Source organism: Telopea speciosissima, chromosome 1, assembly GCF_018873765.1.
Source record: "Telopea speciosissima isolate NSW1024214 ecotype Mountain lineage chromosome 1, Tspe_v1, whole genome shotgun sequence".
Lineage (NCBI taxonomy): Eukaryota > Viridiplantae > Streptophyta > Magnoliopsida > Proteales > Proteaceae > Telopea > Telopea speciosissima.
In genome coordinates this window covers 1,638,052-1,660,896 of record NC_057916.1, presented here as the reverse complement: position 1 = coordinate 1,660,896, position 22,845 = coordinate 1,638,052, and the positions used below count along the sequence as shown (strand labels likewise).

Genomic DNA, 22,845 nt, shown 5'->3' with positions numbered 1-22,845 from the left:
GAAGACCACTTCACCCAGAAATTCCATTAAACCTTCCAAAAATGACCTTAAAGTCACTGCCATTGCATGAACCTATGAAATCACAACTTTATCAGTATGAAACCTTCACCTGCTGCTTCGCCCCTTTGCCAAACACTATATAAAGACTTAATATGTTTTTAAATGGTGCTCTTCAAGTACGGGTACCCTTGTAACCCTATCAAATGACCAAAATACCCTTATAACTGTGTAGGTGACTGTTTGACCATTTCAGCTCTTCCAAACTACCAATAACTACTGCCACAACACCACTATGACCAAATACGTTGCCAACAATGACAAAAACATTCCACACACTCCAATGGACTAACAGAAGCAACGGTCAAGAGAACAACCGCTTCAACTCTGTAAGAAACAGCACCACTCTTTGGTGTTTCCGTAGGACTAGCTTCCTGCTGGAGGAGAAGAGATCGTAGAAGGAGTAGGAGCAGCGGGCGAAGATGGCGGACTAGAGAAGGAGCAGATGCCGGTGGTGGAGTCAACTTAGGAGCACGAGCAGCCGCCAGTGTAACAAGGATGGTGGTGCGTTGTGGAGGAATGGTGGGGAAATTAAGGGGTTGTAGAGGGGTCCGGCGACAGGGATGATATTGGGGAAAGATCTAGGTGGGTTTAGGTTTTTTTTTTTTCCGAAAACAGGCGATTTTATAAGCCATTGCGTTTAACGATTATACCTGTAGCGCTGCTACCACCCACTCATAAATTATTGACACCTTTAGGTCGGGGTCTCCTGTATCCTCTCCTTGTATCACTTTACTCTTGATAGTGACAAATAGAAGGACCTATAAGAAGAATTACCCGTTAAAATTGTAATCAAATTAGATGTGATATCAACATAGAGAGCACTTTATGAGCCTCTCCTGTATCCTCTGATTGATTTTTTATTTTGTTTTGTTTTGTTTTTGCAATTCTTCTTCATTCACCACTTTTGAAGAAAATAATTACTACTAAATAGAAGCAAATAGAGTAATAGTCAAGTGTAAATTATTGATGACATGTCTTGGATGTAAAATATTATAATAACATTTGGCCGGGTTTAATTCCTAAAACACACATAAGAAAAATGTTACTCAAATTTTTTCATGTAAATTAAATTTCCAAGTGTGTTTTACATTTACATGTAAAGTTTTACGGAAAAAAAACAAGGATGATGAAGAGTAACTGTAGTGGTGGGAGTGCAATTGCTGACTTTAACAAAAGTAATAAAGTTAGATAAATATGATCCTCTTCTTCCGTATGTCAATGGGAGTTTCTGTAATCTGCACCATTGGTCATGATACAGTGCAGCATCACATTCACTGTCCTCCAAGCAAGCCCCTTTGCATTCTCCTTCAGTTTGGGATGGTAAAACTGAATATTGATCATCATTCCATACGGTGTTCTCCAACGTAGACATGAAGAAGTTGCTATTTTGTGTTCCATTTCCACAGCCCCCCTGGCCTTGATGATCGGCGTTTAACTTTTTCTGGCAGCCCAAACTTTGTTGACTCTCATTAATGAAGGTGAAACCACCAGGAATACAGTTGCACATGGCCCGCTGATCCATGAGATCAGTACTAGATTCAGTACTACTATGGGTACAATACGAGTTCACACCGCAAATGCCCTTTGGGTCACACTTATCGATCGATGATTCCCACATGATCGACCACTTGCTCTTCTGATCCAAACCAATGGAATAGAGTCTGAAGATCCCATCAACATCGATCGTAATACGGTAAAAAACTGTCTTGTTGACGGGATTCCGGTACCGGAAAATAGAGTCTTTATAGTGAAACCGGTGACATTAAGCAAATACAGGTGTCCATCATCATCAAGATTTAATGTGACGCTATCATAGTTAACACCAGATGATGATGATGATGATGAAGTAAAAGCAGTATCTGACGACCAATATGCATTCGGATAAGTATCCGGTGTTTCAATGGGGTATTGAACAAGGTTGCCGTCATACTGCATCTTGAGCCGAAATCTTCCATTGGAGTGGTTGGTTTCTGATGCACTAGAGAACAGCTTATGCCCTCGGCGTAGACGTTGACCTGGTAGAAGGGTGTTGGTAGGTTTATCAAAACTTTGCCATAACATCTCTCCGCTTGAATCGTATAGAACGAAATTGCCGGTGTCAAGCATGGAAGCCCAAGAGGCAGGCTGCGGATCGTCTGCAATAGATATTGGTTGGTCTTCTGGTGTGGGTTGCAGTGTCAACCTACCATCACTGGTGAGAAGCAACGTAGCTTTGCTAGACAAAGGACGTGGATCGTCTGGGTTTGATGTCCATACTACTGTATGTTGAGGTATTCGGGCAAACCAAATTCCAATGCCAAACCCATTATTTCCTTGTGGATAAAATCCGAAGGCAAATCGACCAGAAGGAGAAACTCATGATGATGATGATGAATTGATGGTATTGGAGGAGGAAGGGGAAAGAGAGGAACCCAAGCTAATTATGTTGGATGATCTTGGCTGTTGAGCTACTACTACTACTGCAGAAATATGAAGTGCAGCAGAGAGGAGTAGTAATAAAAACACAAAGGTAGCAGCAGGAGCAGCCATGAGAATTGGAAGAGAGAGTTCTTGTTTTTTGCGTCTGTAGTCTACATTTGTTTAGGAGCTTGGCCTCTTTTAATTGATTTTTTTGACATACTTTATTTTGCTCCATGTCCCACTTAGATGGTTGATACGTGTATTTGATTAATTCAACGGTCAGTTTTGAGATAAAAATTTTTACTTTTCTTAATTCACTTTTTCAATTTAATTTTTCAAATTTTTCTTCTCTTTTGAATTTTCACCTTTCCCTCTCATTCTCTGGACGAAATTTTGTAACAGTAATGTTACTACTATAAAGCAGGAATTTTCCTGCTGCTATAAGGCTGGCAGCCAAGAGAATAAAATCTTAAGGGGGTATTTTAAAAAATACTAAAATCTATGAGAATATTTATGAATCCAAAGAGAAAGTGAATTATTCTATTTCCTTGGCCGCTAGCTTTGTAACAGGAACATTCCTGCTATGAGCGTAGCAGCAAAAATTTTCTCCACTCTCTCCCCCCTTTCACGATTGATATTTCCGTTTCTCTCTCTACTCCGGCCACTGTCAAGGCCATTTCAGCAGGAGAAGGAAGAGACAACCTCGAGTACTTGCGGAGAGCAAGCAAGCATCAAAGCACACAACGACAACAAAAGCAACAGCCAAAGAAGAGAATCGCACCTGTAGCACCCATGGGTAAGTAATAATTTAGTTGAGAAAATTTAGAAGGAAAAGAATGCCGAAAATTAAATTAAAAGTAATTCTGAATGTGATTGTTGAACAGGGCTATGGAATGGATTCCCGTCAGCGAGTTCATTGCAACAGATAATAGAAACGATGGAAAGGTTGATGGAGGAGGACCCTTCCATTTACAGCAGCACTTGGCAGTCGCCGAGCTTGAAGGAGGAAGGGGAATACAGAGGAAGGAAGAACACCCTGGGAGATCAAAGAAGGGGAGCACGACTACAAGATAAGATTCGACATTCCTGGCATGACCAAGAACGACGTCAAGGTCTGGGTAGAGGAGAAGATGCTTATGGTCAAAGCTGTTAAGGTTCCCAAGAAGAAAGAATCTACTGATGGTACCCAAGTAGAAGCCCATGTGGTAGTTGATTGGGAAGAAGAAGAGTGGTCTGCAAAAAGCTACGGGATCTACACCAGTTGAATTGCTTTGCCGGACAATATCAATATCGAAATCGATAAGATAAAAGGCGGAAGTGAAAGATGGTGTGCTCTACATAACCATTCCAAAGGTTTCATCTTCCACTAAAGTCTTGGATATCAATGTCCAATAGTTAATAACCATTAAAATCATCTGCGAGAAAAATTTCACCTTTTCCTTTGGTAGACTCTAGAGTCTGGACTCTGCTGTTGAAATAGACAAGCAAGTAAGTTACTGTTTTTTATACGTTGAATTAGAAATTTGTTGGTTCATCTCACTAATTCATCATATAGCAGTAATGGAGGAATAAGGTCTTCAATTCAGTAATGGAGTGAAAAATAGTACACTCTTTTTCTCACATTAATCGCTCAATTTTGGTGAAGCTAGAAAATAGTCAGCACTTCCCCAATCACCATGAATGGGACCTAGAGCATCCGCAGATAACTTCCTTTGCTGAATTCGCTTTGAGGTTCTTTGAATAGGACAGGCATAATATATTTGTGAAATCTGTGTGTGCAGAGAGAGAAACGGAAATCTCCGGCGGAACCTTTCTTCACAGTGGCCGGAGCAGGGAGAGAAACGGAAATCTCAGTCGTAAAAGGGGAGAGAGAATGAAAGGGGAAGGTGACATAATATGCAAAGGTGAAATATGAAAAATAAATTTTTTTTATCTCAAAATGACTATCAGTCACATACATGGATCTTTATTCCCTGTCTACCCCTCAATTTCCTTAATTCCATTTAATAGGGGGACAGAAATGACCACCTTATCCCTTGCCCGAACACATTACAGGTAGACAAATTGAGGTGATATTTTTCCCCCATTACACATGCCAACCATCTAAGTGGGAAATGGAACAAAATGGAGCATGTCAAAAAAGAAAAATTATCACATCAAATACAATACACCTTAAGTGCACCAAAAATGTACATTTGACAGTGCACCTTAAAGGAATCTTTATCGCCCCTAGTACTGGGGCGTTGGCGCTGCTGCGCTGCAGGATGCGCATAGCAACGCCCCTAGTACCATAATTTTTCACCTTTAAGTGGTTTTGTTTTAAAACACTTCCCAAGTGCTTGTGCACCATCAGACCGTCAAACCATGGAACAGATAAAAATCCATAGTCTCGTAATCCAGATCTTTATCCCCTCAATTTATTTGCCCGTTAATTTCCTCAATTCTACCTAATAGGGGATAGAAATGACCACCATACCTCCTGCCTAGGTGGAGTCCACCTCCCTCGATTAAAGGGAATTGAGAAAATTGACGGACAGGCAAAATGAGGTGATCGTGATCCTCGTCAATTAAAGTTAGAGTGACTGGTAGCAGCACCGCCGTTATAATTGTTAAACACGCTCTTAAATGCAACATCTAAAATCTAACCCGTTGATTTTTTTAGGTCAAATCCTAACCGTTCAATGTAAAACCGCCTGTTTTCACACAAAACCGCCTATGTCTTTCGGTCTTTCCCACCACCATCCCTGTCCCGTGACCCCACCCCTCTACAACCCATTCCCCACCCACTGTTATTCCTCCACAACGCCCCATCCCACTCCCATCCGGCCCATCTTATCTCCACGCTCGTTTCTTCCTTGAATAAAACGAACGGGAAAGGTTAAGTCGGTGAAGCCCGCCAACAAAACCCTAATTGTCTCCTCCAAGGACGGCTGCCACTGGAGCCCTTTTCTCTGTGCGAGCTTCCGCCGCTCTGACTGCCAGCTTCCCCTTACTCTGCGCGTTCGTTGGAGATGTTAACATCGTACAAGGTGCCGTTCGAGGTGTATTCGTACACCATGAGAGGTTTTTCCAGCTCAGCGCAGCAAAACCCTAATCGTTTTCTGTTTCGTTTTGTAATGGTTGGTAATGGGTGAGTCTGTTTCCCTCCGGAGAATCTAATGGAGATGGTAAAGAAGTTTGCCGAGTCGTCTGGAGTTCAAAAAGCGGAGGAAGTAGAGGATTAATAAACATTAATTGCATTGAGGTGTTCTAATTTGAGAGATTTTTAGAAGAGAGGGAAAGAGAGAAAGAAAAGGGGAAATACAGAAAGATTCCCTTCTCCATTAGTCATTTACTTTTCCTTTGTTCTTTCTATTTTGTACATTTATGTGATTTATTGATCGAAAATGTAGAAAATTCGCAAAACATGAACAATCTCTCTCTCTCTGTATACTTTCGTCTTTTACCGTTTAAGCTAGAAGGTTAGAGAAGTGAGTGATCATGAGAGAGAAGGTTTTTGTTCTTCTGTTTTCTGGTCTCGAAGAGGCGAAGAGGGATTCGATTGATTAGGATGGTGGTGAGGGGAAAAGGGTTGCAGAGGGGAGATTTGGGAACAGGGATGATGGGGGAAAAGGGTTGTAGCGGCAGCCACAGGCGGTTTTACTTTTTGTTTGTGAAAACAGGCGGTGCTACATTGAACGTTTAGGATTTGACCAAAAAAAAATTTATCGGTTTAGATTTTAGATGTCACATATAAGGGTGCGTTTAAAGTTTTGAGCCTTAGCACTGCGACCTTTACTCCAGATATTTTATAAAAAAGAAAAAAAAATTGACTTGGCATTTAACCAAACGAGTCTTCAGTCTCTTTTTTTTTTTTGTTTTGTTGTGGTAAGAATAACCCTATAAATGGATCGGATGTGATCGGATTCGGATATTTTTTGGTCGAATACGGATACCTCTAAACGGATTCGGATGCGGATCGAATTCGGATTTTTGACCATCTGTTTACACCTCTACCTTGTGTAACCCGAACCTTCCTCCCCCTAGTGGATACAATTCACTCTCAATCCAGAGTTTTAGATCACGATTCTCTTCTCCTCATATTCTAGAACCTGTTGAATCTTCAAAAACCCTCAAGATCATTATTTACTTAATTTTTTATAATTAAGTATTAGGATTCGGATTTTTATCTAAGTATTCGGATTTTTTTTTGGATATCTCTAATTGAATATAAATGCCCCTAAACGTATACGAATGAGGATCGAATTCGGATTTTCGATTATCCATTTACAGTCCTGTGTAAGAAGTCTTCAGTTTTCGCCGAGTGGAAGAAATGCATTAAATAAAAGACTGACAATTTGGCATTTAACCAAACAAGTCTTCAGTCTTTTATTTTGTTTTTTTTGTGGAAAGAAGTCTTCAGTCTTCACCGTGTGGAAGGAATGCATTAAATAAAAAATTGACTTGGCAATTTGGTATTTAACCAAACGAGTCTTCAGTCTTACCGTGTGGAAGGAATGCTATTGACTTGGCATTGAACTCGAGTCTGATAGATGACCGGTAAATGTAGTATTTTGACTACTTTCTAGGGATCCTCTCCAACTGTGGACGATTCAAGTATTTTTTCAAAGTTATCGCGGTGTTGGAATTATTTGCATGGACTATTCTAGTTGATCAATAAATGTTGTCTCGATTCTTATGACTTTTCGAGGATATTGCTATTGGAGGTTATGGCTATCCGATCTTCTTTACTAGAGTGTATTTTAGAACACTTCGACGGGATTCTTATTAAATCCGATAATAAGAATGTTGTCAATTACATACAATGAGGGTTATCTTTGTCTCCTCTTAGCATTCGTGGCATCGTGGAAGATATTGTGCATCTTTCTATCTATTTTGATACATGTAGTTTCACTTATATTTAGGGCTGTAAACGGATCGGATTCGGCTCGGATAGTGTTATATCTGTATCCGCATCCGATTAGCTATCGGACGGATTCGAATAGTACTAAACGGATACGGATCGGATATTTTATCCATTTACATGTAAATATAGCTTTTCGGATAGCTATAGCCTATCCGTACCCGCATCCGTTTAGCTTTCGGATGGATTCGGATAGTACTAAACGGATACGAACACGGATACGAAAATGGATTTCGGCTATTCATTTACACCCCTATTTATATTCCAAGGGAGAATAATAGTTGTGCTGACTTCCTAGTAAGGGGAGCGCTATCAATGACATGTACGATTGTGTGACCTATTTCCGATCCATGGATTGTTGATCTTTGTAATCTTCAGCCATGAGCTTTCACGTTTTTCATAATAAAGCTCCTTTTACGCCCCCCCCCCCCCCCCCCACCCCCCAAAATGGTAATTTTTAATAGGTTATTTGTTGGGGTATGGGAATGAAACTGGTACATGTAGAATTAAGGAACAACTGTCATGGGATTTGAGTGGATTAATAAAGGGTATTTTTGAATTTGTACAACAAGGGTTGGAGTTAATGATAATATTCATGGAATATGTCAATTTAGAACTGGAATTGGAACTGAAACCAGCCATTTGAAATCAAATCAAACAGAACCAAAAAATAATTGATTTAGTTTTAATTTTGTAAAGTGAAATTTTATCCAGTTTTTTAGACTAGAAACTGTCGGTTTTGAACCGAATCGAATAAAGGGTAACATGTATATGTGATGCTGGTAGGGGTTGTGAAGGGTGTCTTTAATTACTCTGATCGGCCGTTTCCTTAGACTAGGATGTAGCAGATGGATTAGCTTCTAATGGACCACCAAATGGATGGATGATATTTTAGTTTGATTCTTATGAGGAAATGTTGGAGAACAGTTACCTTTCAATTTAGAATGTTTCGGCTATTATTTTTTGTGATTGGTTGTTGTAAGAGTAGTCGAGGGCTTCTTATTCAGGTCTTATGAGCAATAATTTTGTGTTCTAGCCTCGCCTTTCCTTCAGATTTATGCTCCTAAATCAACTAAACCTAATCCAGTGACATTCACTGATTTTTCTCAATAAGATTCAAATCATGTGAACGGCATTGATCAGTTATTTTGCAAACTTCACATGGAGATCTCATGAGAAGGAAGCCTCTTAGGACCTCAAAGTTTGCTGTGTAGCATTTCTTTATGGGCTCAAATTTGGTTGATTTATTGTCCATGTCATCATCTATGAGTCTAGTAAGCTTCAAGCCAATTGGAGTGCTCCATGTGGAGATAAAAGGTTTCAAGAATTGAAAATTAGACTGTCTTTGGATTAGGCTCCTAGATGCGCACGGGGATGTGTGCCTGCGTGGGGCCTGACACACATCCCGGGGTATGCCCAGCCATTGGATACCTCACTGGATACTCCCTGAGCGCTGGGCTTGCAGGAGAGGAGTCGGATTCATCTATTTTCAACCTATAAACTGTTTTGAACCCAAAAATAGTTGTTTGGTATCTTTGGTAGGGTGGAATTTTCTGAGACATGGTTCTAACATTTTGGTGGAAACACTAATAAGCATGTGGATTTATCGTTTTCCTTTTAACAACCCTCATCTATAACCTGGAGCTCTCAGCTCTGCTAACTGCCCTCAACGACACAAGTAAAACCCCTTGCCTCCCCCTCTCTCTCTCTCTCTCTCTCTCCAGCTTTTATCGGGAATTCTCAACCTCAGGCGCTGCTAACTACCCTCAACACCATTTGATGAGAGTCTTAAAATACTCGTAGATCTAATCTTTGAGAATGATTTCTTCTTTTGGAACATTCAAATCAATGCCCCTTGGACAGCATCTTTATCTCCAAAAATAAAAAAAAAACATCCATGTTCCAGTGTCTTCCCCTTAATTTGTTGATACCCTACCCTCTATGTTGATAAAATAAAACTGAATAATGATCATCTTTCCATTCGGTGTTCTCCAACGTAGAGATGAAGTTGCCATTTTGTGTTTCGTTTCCATCGCCCTGATCAGCAATTAACTTTCTCTGGTAACCCAAACCTTGCTGGCATTGCTCTCATCAATGAAGTTGAAATTAATCAGAATATAGCTGCACACGGCCCTGGGAGTAGGCGTTGATCTGGCAGAAGAGTGTTGGTAGGATTATCAAAACTTTCCCATAAGATCTCTCCGCTTGAATGATAAAGAACGAAATAAATTGCCTGTGTGTTAAGCATGGAAGCCCATGAGATAGATTTTATGCAGCTGATCAACACTCTGTCCAGGTGGGGTCCACTCCCTTCTTGTGAGAGGAACTAGGAATCGCATCGGTCAGCAAACCGTGGAGAAAAAAATTTCCCATCACCACCCCACCGCCAACGTGCCACCACCATAATTGGATCTTTATCGCATGCAATTCCCTTCCCAATCTAGTTCCCATAGTGCCCCTAGCAAGGGGGGGAGGGCAATGACCATTCCACCCCCCATCCGAACAATACCTAGGTGGGGTCCACCCTCATCTTATTACAAGCACTAGGGAATTGGACCAGGCAGGGAATTACAGGAGATAATTTTCCCACCACAACCACCCTTCCCAAAGAAATATGGAGAATATATTCTTAAAAATTGAACAACCAAATGGATTTATTTTTTTATTCTTGAAATACTTCATATTGATAAGATCAAAACAATTTTAAGTTCTTGATAAAAAATCTATTTATTGACCATGTCATGAAATCAATCCGAAATTGAAATAGAAATACTACTAAATGTGGCCTTTGAACTGAAACCTAAAATTGAAACAGAAATCAATCGTTTAAAATTGAGCCCAACTTTATGAAAAAATATAATTTAATTTTGGTTTTGAAAAGAAAATTTTCATTAAAATCGAATCAAACCGAACCAAATATATATGATACTAAACCCTACAATAATATTTCTTTGTTGAGTTGTGTTAAATTATTACTGTGGGTTTCTTTGTTGAGTTGTGTTAATGGGTTGAAAAGTATGGTAAGTACGGCATTTAACATTGTGGGATTGTATCTTTATATGGTTGTAATTCTTTTTCATTTGCTTCAATAGATTATTTTCACTTAAATTGAATTCGAACCGAATCATCGAGACCGTGTGCGAATCTAAACCGAATCAAATCGATTCAATTTTTATTTTAAGGTTATAAAAATTATTCGGTTTTGATTCAATTTCGACTTATAACACACGAATATGGAAACATAAATTTAAGTACTAAACTTTCTTCCACCATCCAATGAATAGATTCCCACCATTCTATGAGTGGAGAAGGTTTTCTCCTATGATCAAGCTTTGTGATTCCATGATATGAGGTAATCAACTTACAAGGGATTTACCTAGGGGTGTAAGTTTGGCCTTGTCGGCTCAAACCCGCCTTGGCCCGCCCTGAGCCCGAATTGGGTTTGGGTTGAGATATCTTGGCCCTGAGGGTGGGTTAGGGTTTGAAATTTCTAATCCTGAGTCAGGATCGGATCGGGTCAAGGTTGAGACCTCAGGCTGAGCCTGACCCGGCCCGGCCTGACCCTATTTTAAGTTATACTATAAAATATATATATTGATATAGTATATATATTATAAACTTTAAATACCATCCACATTTTGTTATATAATATATTATATATGAAGATAATAAGTGATATAAATATTTTATTATAGTGTTATTTTAAGTAAAATTGATAATTTTCTCCTTGACCCAATCTAGCCCATGCATCTCCCTTCCCCCTTCCCATGATCAAGATCAATTAGGATCAGTCCGGCCCAACCCTAAGGGCGAATCAGAGTTGAATTTTTCAGCCCTAAGTCAGATTCGGGTCAGACCTGAATCCAACTAAGAAGACTCAGATTTGGACAAGGGTTTTAAAGCCCAATCCAACCTGGCCCTGTTACAGCCCTAGATTTACCCATTTGAAAAGAGATAAGGTAAGACTTGGTCTTTAGGGGGAGAGACGTAGATACGATAAGTGAAAACTAAGTCAACAAGAAGACTCCTACTTCACGATATCAGGATGGTAGTTATTACCCTTCCTTCGTTTTAGTAATTTTCCAAACACATTCCGATAACCCCTGAGGAGTGAGGGCTGAGGGTCCTAGATTTAAAAGATATTCTCTCTCTCTCTCTCTCTCTCTTCTCTTTTCTTTTCCATGTTTTTTCTGTCTTTTGAGGTGGAATCTTTTTTGGTTTATCAGAAAAAAAAAAAAAAAAAGAAGATGAAATCTTTTTTGTTAATGGTCTTTTCCATGCCTTTTCTATCTTTTAATGTGGAATCTTTTTTGTTAATGAAATTAAAAGAAGGGCAATCATATAAAGGGATTAATCGGAATTTTATCAATTTTCCAAACACATTCCGATAACCCCTGCGGGTCCTAGATTTAAAAGATATTCTCTCTCTTTCTCTTTTCTTTTCCATGCTTTTTCTGTCTTTTGTGGTGGATTTTTTTTGTTTTACCAGAAAAGAAAAAAAAAAGGAAGTGAAATCTTTTTTGTTAATGGTTTTTTCTACGCCTTCCCTGTCTTTTGAGGTGGAATATTTTTTGTTAATGGAATTAAGAGATGGGCAATCATATAAAGGGATTAATCGGATTTTTATCAATTTTCCAAACACATTCCGATAACCCCTTCGTGTCTTAAATTTAATCCGGTGTGTCTGTTTGTAACCAAGCAGATTACAAACAGATTTCATAATCGGATTGTTTTGCCCTTCATTCAGTGATGTGGCATTACAATAGAGTTTCCATTAATGTAATTTCATAAAATAATATAAATTATAACCTATCAGTTAGAGCCGACGCTCAAAGCCCAAAATGCTGAAAATTTTTATTTTTAAACTACCCCAATTTTGTTTCAAAATTTCAACCCTGTCCCTCTCCCTCTTCGTCTCCCCCTTTCTCCGTCTCCAGCTCCATATTCCCCTCTCTCCCCTTAGCGGAGCTGTGGTGGTTGCGAATCTCACTCCATTAGCTTGCCCATTATTCAACAAATAAACTCATTTCTAGGATGGAAGCTCCATTGGTTGCACCGTATTCTTCTTTGAAATTGAAGATAGTTAAATTCATGACGGTAGCTCTGCAACAGAGCAGATTTAAGCCTTGGCAGTAGGCATGGGGAGTAGAATTCACGTGGTTGTTGTGTAAGGGTTTGAGACATACGGTTGCAATCTGAGAATCTGAATGAGTGAAAACCACACCTGACAGCTTCCTTTAACCCATCTAAAATCTAGAATCCCCTGAAGCTCATAATGGTTTACCGTTGCTGAAACGGTGAAGAAGCAAACTTGGCCATAGGAATCTCTGGCAATATAACATTATTCACTCCCAGCTTCACCTTTGGGCAAGAACCAATGGCCGCTGCCCCCGATGTGTCTGGCCCCATCGTCGCTGGTCAGAACGGTTCCATTTAAAGATTGTTGCAATTAAACAGAAACTCTCAAAGGTGAAGCTGGGAGAGAGATTCCTCTTCCATGCATATTGTTCATTTTCTTTCTTCAATTATCTCCTCCTTCTGCACATTCTTCACTTTCCATCGATACCAAGATTCCAGCTTCCTGTATTCTTATTTGGGAAAAGATTTTCTCTCTCCTTGGGGGAGAAAGTGAAGAATATGATGATGATGAAGAATCGTAAACCCATTTTTTATTTTTCTAAAGGTTGTCTCATGTTCCTCTAAAAACCCAGGCTTTTGCTTTCATTGTCGTCTTCATCATCCAATGGATACCATGAGATTACCCAACTGATATATTTAAGGGAAATCTTCTGAATTCTTCAACTTACTGAAAAAAGTAGGGTGCATATATATCACTGAAGCAATAGCCAAAAAACCCAAGACATTGTTGAAGCTCTGGGTTTTGATATTGGGACGGGAAAGGAGAGAAAATCATTGAAGAAATTGTCGCCGAAGCTCGTGGAGAAGATTGGGAAATCGAACTCAAATTCGACCTTAGTTGAGGCACTAACGCTCTAGGTTTCGATTCCAGCCAGAAAAGGAAAGAAACCATTACCAAAATTGTTGCCGGTGATCGTAAAATCGTCTATGGCCTCGGTTCCGACGACACTTTTGTCATCGAGTTCCAAGGCAGAATAAAAGGAGGCAGCTTGGCTCAAGTTGAGCCATTTAACATGCTAAGCCACATAAAAAGAGCCAAATCAAAGTAAAATTACTTATCTTGTCCTTCATTTCAATACTGATAAGAAAAAAAATAAATGTAAACAAGAGAAGTTACAAAATCTGTTGTAACCAGTTCGGTTATAAACAGATTTACCCTTAAAAGATATTCTCTCTCTCTCTCTTTTATCTTTTTTTTTCCATGCTTTTTTGTTTTTGAGGTGAAATCTTTTTTGATTTACAAGAAAACAATAAAGGAGGTGGAATCTTTTTGTTACTGGTCTTTTCCATATCTTTTTTGTCTTTTGAGGTGGAATCTTTGTTGTTAATGGAAGTAAAAGAAGGGCAATCATATAAAGGGATTAATCGGATTTTTATCCGCTCTTGTAACTGCAGTGTTGCTGTATTCATCATGTGGTGCTGCAGGTGCCATGTGTGCCATGTGGGGCTTATTGTGCACACATGGCACATGCAACACTGCACGATGAGTACAGCAGCGGATAATGATCCGCGCCAGAATAGACAACAAAGAGAAAGAATGAAAAAAAGAAAACAACATAATAATGACCGCGGTTCCAAAAGATTCGAAGACATAATAACATGTCTATTCCTAGGGGAGCGCCCATTGTTCGGAAAATAAGTGAAGCTTCCCTCTTAATTTTTGTTTATCAAAACCAAAATAATCTTAATTTTTTTGTCCTTTTAAGAAAATATACAATTTTTTTTTTCAATGAAGGAAATAGTGTCATTTCACATGTAATATCTAAAAAAAATGTGAATAAAATATAATGACATAATAATAAATCAGTAACAAATTATTTTTGCCATGTCCCCCTCCCGCCCCACCCTCTGTTTTTTCTCCCTCCATGAATTACCAGAAGTTGATGCAACACTATCATCAAACAAGATCTTGTAAGGAGGGAGCTAGAGGATGAAGGAATAAACAATCGAGATAGCTCCTATACACACTTGCTAATGAATACTGACTCATTTACTTCAGATAGCTCCTGTATAATCCATCACTTGTGAAGTGTACAACAGCCATTTGGCTCTTCTAAATCTGATGCAATACAAGGAGATTGTACTTTCCATCTTGATACTAGATCGAGCGCTTCTGAAACAATTATCGTTAATTTGGCTGCTACTAGACATAATTGAATATAGGGAAGTGGTTTTCTATCTTGAAGTGTGGCCTACACCAGCACTTCCCTCTGTCTATCTTTCTTTTCCTCAAAACAAGGGGGCAGAATGAAATGGATCCAGATCCTCTATGGCGCGCAGCCCGTAGCGGCTTGAGTGGTGCAGACTGAGCCGCGCATGCAAAGATTGCCTTACCCTTGCACAAATGTCTTGTCTGAATGGGGGTAACGCGGTCATTGCACGCACGGCCCAATCTGCACCGCATAGGCCGCTACGGGCAGTTGCACCGTAAAGGATCTGTGTTGGAACGAAATTGGGTGCATATATAATTAAAGATGCATGATTATAGAGGCATAATTTTTCCAAGTGCGTTTTTACATGTAAAGTTTTACATAAAAACAAGGGTAGTCTGGATTATGAAGAGTCAATAAAGTGGTAGGAGTGGGAGTACAATTGCTGACTTTAACAAAAGTAATAAAGTTAGATTAATATGATATATTCTCTTCTGCCATTTAGTCAATGGGAGCTTCTGTAATTTGCACCACTGATCATTATACAATGCAACTTCACATTCACTGTCCTCCAAGCAAGCCTCTTTGGATTCTTCTTCAGTTTGTGATGGTAAATTTGAATACCCATCATCATTCCATACAGTGTTCTCCAACGTAGACATGAAGAAGTTGCTATTAATTTGTGTTCCATTTGGATAAGTATCCGGTGTTTCAATGGGGTATTGAACAAGGTGGCCGTCCTACTGCATCTTAGAGCCGAAATCTTCTATTGGAGTGGTTGGTTTCTGATGCACTAGAGATCGAACAGCTCATTCCCTGGGGGTGTAGACGTTGACCTGGTAGAAGGGTGTTGGTAGGTTTATCAAAACTTTGCCATAACCAATTCCCTTCGCTTGAATCATATAGAACGAAGTTGCCTGTGTCAAGCATGGAAGCCCAAGAGGCAAATTGTGAATTAATGGCATAGGAAGAAGGGGAAAGAGAGGAACCCAAACTAATTATGTTGGATGATCTTTGTTGTTGAGCTGCTCTACTACTACTGCAGAAATATGAAGAACAGCAGAGAGTAGTTGTAGAAACACAAAGGTAGCAGCAGCAGCCGCCGCCATGAGAATTGGAAAAGAGAGTTTTTGTTTTGTTCTTTGCGTCTGTGGTCTACCACATTTATTTAGGAGTTTGACCTCTTCTTTTTTATTGTAATTGTTAGTGGCAACAGGAATAGTAAATTAAAGGGTTTCAAACATTAAAAAATAGAAAGTAGTTTTCTATCCAATAATGTGGCCTACATCAGTATGGTCATGTATCTATCTCTCTTCTTTAAAATAAAAGGACAGACATGTCTTTTCATATAGGAGAGGAAGGAGATAAAAATAAAAAAATAAAAAAATAAAAAAACAAAAGAAACTGAACCCCAATGTCATAAATGATGAGATTCGGAAGACCAATTGTGTTGACTTGTGAAATAAAACAGATTTGATTTTGATTTACAAAATTACCCACTCAATCTTGAAAATGGATTTCTTTCAGCCGGCAGATCATTTCACAGGAAGGGCCCAGGTAGGATGGGCTGGTTATTTCACAGGTGGGGCCTTGACTTACCCAAACTAAACTTAGTTTGAGTATTATTAGAAAACTATCCAATACAGCACTCCTCCAGTCCTCCCTCACCTGACCACCTACTTTTCATTTGCATTTTCAACCCTCTTCATCTACCTCACCCCTTCTTTGCCCTCTTTCGATTTACCCTACTTTTACTACATTTCTACAACTACAGTAATGTCACAGCACACGGTGATACCGATGACAAGAAACGGGCAAAATGCTACAACTCTCACTGACACTGGTTGTCTTCTATATGACTTGGTGATAATGAGTTATCTCTCCAACGGCTCCAACGGAGTCACGACTCACGGGAGTAATTCCTCCCTGTAGCAGCTTTTCTGGTCTCAATTTTCCTCTAACTTCCTCCTGTCTCTGGGAACTAGCTACAACGTTCATCGGCAGTCTTCTATATGACTCCATTGATGGTGAGTTTTCTCCCTGATGGCGTCACGGCAGTGACCCTTATCAATGCCTGCGATGGCTCGATTGCAGGGACAATGAATGTTCAAGCCAAAATGTAATTACAGATTGATTAGATAACGGGACACTATATATATAAGCTATAAACTGAGAATCAAGTGTTGCAATAGGCTCACTATTGAGTTCATAGTTGTAATAGGTATACCAGAACTGTAACAGAGGGTTTTAGAAGTCAAAAACAAAGATCAGATATAAAAGGGGCTATTCAGTATTTCGTTACACGAGGGGGGGTGAGACCTCTCCAGCTTGATGGGCAGATTAGGGATGTAGAATGAATAAGTCAAAACACTGATCTCTGCAGCGCCATGGTAAGAGCTCTGCAAATTATAGAACGATTACCTCGATTGAATTTATGCCGTACAGATTAGAAATTTTAAACTCTAGGGTATTATTCCCGCATCTTCTTCACAAACCAAAATTATATATGCAGTACTGGCAGAGAAAATTCCCAAGAGACGGGGAAATGAAAGGAAAAGTTATTAACTATGGCTGTTACAACTCCAAAACAATACATGTTAACAAGCCAATGAATGCAGCAAATTTAAAGAGTTGGTTTGAGAATATAGTCAAGGAGCTAGAGATGACCAGGCAGCATTTATTGAGAAGGGATACATGGGGAAAAATCTGGAGCCGTATCTTCTTTACATTTGCTAATGAATACTAACTCATTTACTTCAGACAGGAACCCACAAGATACAGAAACTCTTTAAGTGGCACTGATCCATCACTTATGAAGAGTACAAGCACAATTTTCATCTCCTACATCTGCTGCAATACAAGGAGGTTGCAACTTTCCATCTTGATACCAGATCAAGCGTTTCTGAACCAGTTCATTCAAGAAATCATTAAGCTTCTCAACAGTGATGTTGGGCATCACTATTGCATGAGCAATATTTCCATCGCATGCGAGCTGCCAGCGGTGAACAAACTCCTCATCTTGTGGAGGCTCAAAAACAACAGTGCTACTGAGCTCATTAAGCATGGCACCAATCCCTGCAGCTCTGAGACGGTCCTTCAAATAGTGAGCATTCCGGAGGCACTTCCAGACTTCTTTCTGGAAACCTCTGTAGCCTTTTCGGTTCAGAGTGTACCAGAGGAAGATTGGAGCATGCCCATTACGGCTGCCCATGATGGTAGCATCCCGGGATGCAAGGTACTCAACATTTCTCGATATTTCATTGATATGCTCCAATCTTGTTATCTGAACACCACAAGGCATCGGGCAACCCACAAATTTGTGGCCAGATACACTAACACTTCCAATTGGTTTTTTAAATGAGACTTTTGGTGCCTGCTCATCAACAAGAAAGGCAACATACATAAGGGAATAAAATCCAGAACAAATCCTCATTGAGGGAAAAAATAAAATAAAAAAGTCAATGAAAAAGACAAATTAATCTAAAGCTTCTCCAGATTTGTTGGGAAAATGTTGAAAGTAAAAACTAAACAAATTCCAAGTTAAAACTCTTTAGCTAATACTAAGAATAATTGAAAACAAATTCACATTCTTACTAAATGTAGTAATTGAAGACGGAGGTGAATCTGCAGTGCCAGAATGACTTTGAAAAATAGCAAATGGCATTGTAAGTTGCATTATATCAGATGACTGGGATCACCCAAATACAAAAGATGGACTTTGGCGATCACCCAGAAAGCATTCATCAAATCAGCCCAAACTTATTTCAGATGTACATAAACGAGAGCTTCATTTATTCTGACAAGAGTAGTCCTCTATATGTATGGCACAAGAGTCATCATGGAAGATGTAAAACGGACTCACACGTTTGACAAAAGGCATCATAAGCCCGAACAAAGACCCATCGCAGTGAATGTAGAACCAGTCATGTGCGAATCCAGTTTCTTCAAGAGTGTTTATAACCAGATCAAGATCATCAACAGCTCCTTTAACCGATGTTCCTGTAATTTCTCAAATAAGATCTACGATATGAGCAACTGCAAAAATAGACTAAGCAAAAAAGCAAGAATTGGTACAGCAAATGAATAGCAGCATACCTATGTTTAGATTGATGATGGCAGGTTTATCCTTGTTAAAAAGGAGTTTGGCTTTGAAATCTGTGCAATGAATCTCACCAGAGACAAGTGTGTCAACCTGTATACATTCCATTCTGTACATCCTTGCTGCTTTGAAAACTGAATAATGTGATTCTCGTGATGCATAAAGAATTCCATCAGGAAACATTTCCCTCCTGCACAATCAAACAGTGTCTCATTCAACCCTTCATAACCAGAAATAGCTGTTTGATCAGTGGAAATTAGAAGTAACCTAGCCAGACAAGCTTCAGATACTAACCCAACCAGGATGCCGTGAAGATTTCCTTCTGTGCCACAATTTGTAATGTATCCCCAGTACTCGTTCTTCTCTAATTCCCAGAGACGGGCAAACCAATCTAAAACACCAACCTCAAATTGTCTGGAATGGACCCCATAGTTACTCTCAATGAAGGGATCACCCAGGTTATTGATGGAGAAATGTTGCAGGTAAGTCCAGGTTATATGGGTAGCCTGTAAAGATTTTAATACGCAGACATAAGGATGAGCATAGTTTGATGATGAAAAATAAAAGCATTTTGGAATTTCATGTTTAGCATGGTGCCAATGTTTAAAGTCACTATTTTCTACAGTTTCAGATTTCTTCATGAGAGATTTTTGTACAGTTTATTGATTTTCTTTGTTTTAATTCATTCTACAGTTAATTTTGCTCTCCTATTACAGATATCTTCCCTCCAATTAATTACCAAGAAACAAATATTCAGAGTCAGGTTAAGGAACATACTTCCTTCCAAATAGTAAATTAAAAAAAATATAAAACAAGTACTTTTTTACTTTTAAGGGTAACTACCAGCAATAAAGTAACTGTTTTGTATGAGAGGAAAAGCTGAAGGGGTGAAACAGAGAAATCATGTCAAATTGAATTGATCAAATACATCGTACAGAAGCAGAAAGAGAAGGTGCACTTACAAGAAGACTCTTCTTCTAGAAAAATTAAAATTAAAACACAACCAAGAGGCACTACATCAGCCATTTTTTCCAGGCTCGCCTTAAGTTGGGTATCAGAACCAAAACGCTGAACTCCTTAACCATCCATTAGACACCATGAAGTGTGATAAACAAGGAACCGTTGTTTATCAACGGGATGTCTTTTAGTAACTTTGCACCAAATGTGAAACGCACAATGAGTCGAGTAACATGAAGTTTGCTGAATGAAGAGATAAAAAGAAAATCTTGGAGTCCATCTCAACAAGAAGCACTTGTCATGGAATACTGGCAGAGAAGCAAAAAGAAGTCAAGAAAAGAGATTACATGGTACTCTGCAAAAGAGAAGGGCAATTGAACAAAGAGTGCAGAAAGCTTAGAAGAGTTATAAAGAGAGAGAGAGAGAGAGAGAGCAGAATGAAAAGACAAATGAAAAAGACATCACTGCTGTTAGCTCAGATAGAGTTATTATTATCTTCCCGACTTGTGAAAAATCATGTCTCACCCTCTTAGATGATAGTTGATACTGATGATCCCGTTGGTCTTGTTCCAATTCCTCTACTCATTGCACAAATGATGGGGGAGACCAGGGATGTACAACAAGACAGTGAAGATGCAAATGGTGATGGTGGCGATGATGATGCTCCTACTGATAACAATAGTGATGTTAAATAGGGGGAGGATCCCCCTCAAGATCCACTAGTTGAACTTCAGTTGAGAAGATCTACCGGGGAGTGATAATCATCTACTAGGTATCCACTAAATCAATATTATGTTAACAAATGCAGGTGAACCGGAATGATTTCAGGTTAAGAGTTATGGAAGAGGAGATTAAATTCCTTGCATAAGAACCACACTTATGATATGGTGAAGGTGATGTTACCTAAAGGTGAGATTACACAAGAACAAATGAGTGTTCAAGTTGGACAACTCACACGACCAAGGTACAAGGAGAGATTGGTTGTGAAGGTAATGACTTTGATGAGATTTTTTCACCTGTAATGACGGTTCCATCAATTCAAGTTTGTGTTGAGTCTGGATGAAAGTTCAGAACCTTAATGTAAAGACAACCTTTTTCTATGGTGTTTTGAATGAAGAGATTTACATGAGGTAGCAAGTAAGTTCCAAAGTCAAGAGCAAAGAGGTACAAGCTTTGACCAGTACAAAAATGGATCCGTGTCACAACCAAGAGTCATCGTTCACTTGAGGTACTAGCGAAACACATGGCGAAGAATGAGGTGAACACAGATTAATGAGTATGCCCTTTGCAGAAACAAAGGCATCACGGTGTGGGATCGGCTAGATGCGATGGACACTCCTAAATATGAGAGTATTATACTTTTGTGAATCCACATTGTAAGGTGAGTTATCTTGTTATTCAAGAATATTGTTACTCTTGATGTAAACCTCTAATGTTGACTAGAGAAGAATCATATTCTCATTATTTATTATAGTGGAGATTTCCCTGGGCTAGAGTTTCATAATTTTTACTTTCAAGTTGAAGGGTTTTCCACGTAAAAATTAGTGTCTTATTTTGTAAGCTAACTTGTTTTGACTTATATGCGTTATTAGTTTTGCCCATACTGTGTTGTTGTATTTCTCCTGCACACAAGTGGGAAAGAGCTATTTTTTGTTCCGACAAACACAGCCTAAAAGGCTATCCATTAACAAAGACGTAGAAACTCACATCTCTGTGAGCCAATTGGTAATAGATTAAACTAAATTCATGCTCACAGAACCCAAAATAAAAGAGAAGTAAAATTGTCTTCAATTTCCTTCTCCGCGGAGCCTACTGATTCTACAGGCGTTCCTTTACAATGGTACATGGTGTAAGATTCTCCATCACAACTCCACCATACAAGCTAACAATAGCTTCATTTGGACAGAATGCAGAAGAATAAGAACCTATCGTAGCTTTAATTCGTAAAATTAGATAAAACATAATTACTGATTGTCATAAGTCATAACGGTTTAAGAAAAATGAAGCAATAACGAAAATTAAAAAGGATTTGTATTGCCGTACCTAAGTGATGCTTGGTTCTTTCAACTAGAGACTTGCGGAATCTTGCCAATACACTAGCCATATAAGCCTCCCTTTCTCCCGTGACTTCATCGTCCGCATCAGGTTCCGTGACCTCAAGACACATTGTATGGACACTCCTTCCCAACACAGTCTCTCTACCCTGCTTCGCTACCCCATCACCATTGACGATAGCTCCGTTTTCAACAACAGGTGGCAATGGTTCAGATACCACAGCCGTAGGATCAAAATCTCCCGGTAACGGTTCAATCATTCCATTCACCTCATCAGAAAATAATTCAACACTCCCAACCATGATGTTTCCGGCTAAAGTTTAAGAATTTAATTCCAGTATCGAGACTAGCTCCTTCACCGTCTCTTTAAACCCTAGAAATGAAGTATAAAAGACCTGTATCCCTAAACTAGTGTTCAGTTGCAACAAGACCTCAATCTGAATGCAACGCAAAGATTCAGAAGATAACTAGACGTTTTAACCACAAATCTACCAGGAATTTTGATTGAAAGTAGAAATCGGCAAAAGAGAGGATAGAAGATTTCGGAAGCATTCACCAGAAGAAAAAAAAAATTCGGAAGCAAATTGAAATGAAAATACCCAAAAAAATATTCAGAGAAAAGCAATCCTCGAAAAATTGCGGATCTGAAGATTCTGAACTAAGAAATGCAAAGGAAACAAATGAAAGAAATTTTCAAACGCGGGGAGTTGAAAAGGCGATCATTTCGCTCAAACGAAGCACGCCACTCCTCTCGCTCCCGTCGACTGGAGGGACTGAAGAGCCGCAGCGGCTGAAGAGGAATCAAGGCTCACCCGCCACATTTCCAACTTAGATAGAGGCGTAAGGCGAGACTGGGATGGCGCGTCACGAGACTCACGAACCCCCACTGGGACATTTAAAGCGAAGGACATCCCTCGCTTTATAAACCGTCGGATAGGAATATTATGATTTCACAGATATATAAGGAAATGGGGTCCACTGCATGGATTTTTAATTTTTTACCCTCCAATCAATCCTAGTCGAGATCATACTTGATAAGGATTTAAATCCTCTCCAATTCCTAAACTGTGGCGGCACGACAGA

General features: G+C 39.3%; 2 pseudogenes; one reads left to right on the top strand and one right to left on the bottom strand.

The window, feature by feature from the left end:
• The first annotated feature begins 2,164 nt into the window (after positions 1 to 2,164).
• LOC122641425 lies at positions 2,165 to 3,878 on the top strand (annotated as a pseudogene).
• A 13,463-nt stretch (positions 3,879 to 17,341) lies between these two features.
• On the bottom strand, positions 17,342 to 22,147 carry LOC122648981 (annotated as a pseudogene).
• Positions 22,148 to 22,845: the final 698 nt, after the last annotated feature.